General features: G+C 42.9%; 1 long non-coding RNA gene across 1 annotated transcript; it reads left to right on the top strand.

Annotated features, from left to right (window-relative positions):
* The first annotated feature begins 286 nt into the window (after positions 1-286).
* Positions 287-3,592, top strand: LOC147176402 (uncharacterized). The gene is made up of 3 exons (XR_015094577.1): positions 287-736; positions 2,714-2,892; positions 3,064-3,592. It is a non-coding gene; the product is annotated as an uncharacterized LOC147176402 (long non-coding RNA).
* The last annotated feature ends 568 nt before the right edge of the window (positions 3,593-4,160 follow it).

Raw genomic sequence — 4,160 nt, 5'->3', positions numbered from 1 at the left:
GTGCCTTGTCAGTGGGTTAAAGATTTACGCTTAAAGTTTTACATCAAATCAACTGTGCGCTCCGTTGAAGCGCCCCCCCCTTCCCCTACACACACACACACACACACACACACACACACACACACACACACACACACACACACACACACACACACACACACACACACACACACACACACACACACACACACACACACACACACACACACACACAAAATGAGAATGTATGTAATTTTGAAAAGGCCAAACCGGAAGTAGTACATTGTTACTTGCATTGTTGCTAGCCTGACCGCAGTAGCCAAGAGATGCACTGAGGATCGTTCTCCCTTTCTTCCCAGGGGTGGGGAAAAAACGCAAACGCACACCCCCACCTGCTCTTTATTGCATGGACCATGAGCGTCGGCTACTGCAACAGTCCGCCGCCTTGATTAAGCTTTTTTTCCTCATTTATTTCTACTCTAGCGGGATGATGCTAGGACTCAGCGATACATAACATCTGTCTTTGTTTAGCTAGTTTGAACTCGCCAACATCCGCGACAAGCGAGCGTTATTTATGTTGATTGATCAACGCGTTTGGCGTTGAAAGAGCGGAGAGCGAAGAAACATACAATATACTGATTGTGTGTGTGTAACGACGAGCGACTGGGAGCGTACAACGTGCTGACTGGGAGGAAAGGGACTGCTTTGGGGAGATTTATCAACCAAAAATCTCGTGAGGAACATCTGGTACAGTAAGGTGAATCTATTTCTATAGCATGTTTTTCTACGGTATATTGCAAGGAAGTGTCGTTTTGTTTAACTGTTTTATAAGGATGAAGATGCACGTCTCCTCCACTGGTGCTGGAGGCTCGCGATTTTTGCATCTCTTGCGCCTTCGTTTGGAGGTTCAATCTCCCGCTAAACTGCATGCCAATGTCAACCTCTTTTGTCACCTTTCCCAGTTACAGCCCCCTCCACTAGATGGCGCCCTAGGCGACCGCCTAGTTTGCCTATGCCCTGGGCCGGCCCTGGGTAAAGCTGTTTGTTAATGATAATCCGTGCTAACGCTAGAGCACTGCTTAACTTTTGGCTTTGACACAGTTGTTTTTCCATGTAGTCTGACAGTTGCTTGAAAATGGCGGATATTTGCTCGGCTTAGCTTCCATGCCATAGGTGGAGAAACTCAATTAACTCCTCGCTCACAGAAACCATTTTTGGAAATATGCAGTTCACCCCCCCCAAAAAAAGACTGCTTATTTTTACGCTTGATGTGTGGGAAAGCACTCCTGTTACCCAACTAGTTGTATAGCAGCAATGAATACACAACATACGAATACTACTATTACGACTAATAATTACAACGACACAATACAAACATAAGAGTAAACCAAACAAAATCCTAACAATTAAAACATTTACCTAATTTACAGTTAACTTAACTGTGGGTCACCTTCCTTCTTCCTCTCGTACCCGTAGCTTCTCTTTTCGTCACTTGACACCAATCTGCTATGTGCCCCCCCCCCCTCCCCGCTTCCCGTTTTTGTCCTGTAGTCCAACCTCATCCTGTCACCCTGCGTTTATCTCAATGTCTTTCTATTTTCCTCTTCATCGATTTGCCTGGCAGGGTTGCTAAGAGACAACAGCAGTCCGTCATAGAGCAGTCAGGGATCTAGTGGATGGTACAGTAGTTGCCGAGACTGAAATTAGACTTCTTTTCTTTTGCTTCTTCTCTTGCTCGTGTCACTAAACAAATATTAAACAAGCTAAACTGTCAGATCACAAAGTGTGTGTGCTCGAGGAAAGAAAATGGCATCAGTCATGCTGCAAATTGTGTGCATGGTTCGGTGTCACACCAAAGAATGACTGCATAGTTCTACACAATTTTGTGCTCTCTTTGTCTTTTATGTCAATGGTTTGATTGTGCAGCCAAGAAGACTTAGGCAATGTCTTTTTTTCATATCAACAGTTTAGACTTTGGAAAAAATATTTAGAACTTTAAATTGAAATGTAAAAAGTTGACCAGCATCACATAACGGAATTTGGTTGAACTTCGAGATACTACAACTACGTGTGCAATGCAAATGTAGAGTTGAGCCAGACGAGCTGCTGTCCATTAGTTAAGAACTCTTCATTCCGTGTTCCAGTATCAGTTTGTCTGTCTTTCTTGATGTCAGGCTAATGACACTTTTTCCAGTTGTTTGCCATTCAAGCCATTTTGTCATTTAAAAGCTATATAATAGTTTACAAATGAGGTCTGTGATGTTGACAACAAACAAAGCAAAATCCTGCAGTGGTCTACAGGAGATGGAGACCTCCGCTAATAAGACACACAACTAATAGGTTACTAATAGGATTCTTACCTTTAAACCGCATGTAAACACACAAACAACACACACACACATAGCTCGCACACACACCCCCACGCACGCCCCCCCCCCCCCCCCCCCCACACACACATAGCTCATTAGACCACTGCTCATTCTTGGAATCCTGAGAACAGATTTGAAATGCAAATCCCTTCTCTTAAAAGCTATACAGGAAGTTCTGCTCAGTCTGCACCTGCTAAACCAAGACAAGAATGCACATCTCTCAACACGCTAACACGTTTGTCTGTGGAAACTGTGACCTATTTGTATGCCGATAGCATTACCAGCCTAACCCTAACCATAACCCTGAAAAAATACAGGCTGTTGTCAAGAAATTGTAGTAATATATATATTTTTAAATGTGACAGGAAACAAACCGCGGCATGGTGGAAGACTGGTTAGCACGTCCGCCTCCCAGTGCAGAGGACGTGAGATCGAGTCCGGGCTTCGGCCTTCCTGGGTGGAGTTTGCATGTTCTCCCCGTGCTTGCGTGGGTTTTCTCCGGGTACTCCGGTTTCCTCCCACATTCCAAAGACATGCGTGTCAGGTTAATTGAACTCTCCAAGTTGTCTATAGGTGTGATTGTGAGTGTGGATGGTTGTTTGTCTCTGTGTGCCCTGTGATTGGCTGGCAACCAGGAACCATCAATTCTTATTCTGCCAAGTACATGTATATGGTGTGTATATATGTATTGAGTTAGATTGCTTTTATTTCCTAGGTTTCCTAAAGGCACTGTCACCGGGGGGAGGTTCCTAAGCTCTTTTGTGCAGCTGTCACTTATGATTCCACGCCCTGCTCAGTTGATACCACTCCACCACGTAACATTTGGGTCAAAAGTCTGAAACAAATTTTTTAAAAGTTTTGAAACTGAAGAAAAAAAAGACCTGAAAGTGAAAAAAATATTTGAAACTGAAAAATACGTTTTTGAGACAACATAACATCTGTATCTAAAAACAAAAAACATGCAACTGAAAAAAATAAGACCTCAAATGTCAAACTATATATGGAAGCCAAAAGTTTAAATAATGTATTCGTTATTATGACCGAAGTGAATAACCCCAAAAAACGTTTCACACACTTTTTTTATTTTTTAATATTTTTTTTATATTTTGCAAAATTAAAGATCAACACAACTATTTTGTTTCAAGTTGTATTTTTTCAAATACAAAACTTTTAACTCTATAGGGCTTACTCAATCTTGCAGTTGTAGTCGGCAAAATCATAACTGTGGTAACCTCTGACGTCACTGTCTCACAGACAAAAAACTCAATTAAATTTATAAAGCACTTTAAAACAGCCATTGCTGCATACAAAGTGCTGTACATACATGGAGTATGCTACTTCGCGAACGTAGTTGGTTGGTGGTGCTTGCATCAGGTGTCGGACCCAATAGGTCGATCACCGCTTACCCTCCACAGCTGGGGCCTGCAGGTGGTCGTCTCCCGTGATTCGGCCTCCCACTAACTCCCGCTAGCCGCTCTTGTTAGCTGTCTTTTGGCGTTGCTTGCTGGGCTTCACACCGGCTGCCAAGCCGCCGTCGCTAGCCGAGATGCTCGTTTACTCAAGCAAAATAAGAATTTGTGGCAGGCTTGTAAAGTGTGGTCTTTCTGAGCCACGGTCGTGTGCGTGCTTCTGCGTGCTTCTAAATGCATGCACTTTGGCTGCATACTATGCTATAGCGACATCTAGTGGTCGCTTTTTACACAGTGGGGCTTTAAGTAAAAGAAAAAAAAAGATTAGCTCTCGAAATGCAAGTTGGTTGATCATTATTAAGTGGAAATATGTTTTTTTTTGTCTTCTGTACTCATACTTGTT

The sequence above is a fragment of the Leptonotus elevatus genome, chromosome 4 (genome assembly GCF_054856555.1).
Source record: "Leptonotus elevatus isolate MCC_2025b chromosome 4, RoL_Lele_1.0, whole genome shotgun sequence".
Taxonomy (NCBI): domain Eukaryota; kingdom Metazoa; phylum Chordata; class Actinopteri; order Syngnathiformes; family Syngnathidae; genus Leptonotus; species Leptonotus elevatus.
This window is presented reverse-complemented; position numbering and strand designations above follow the sequence as displayed.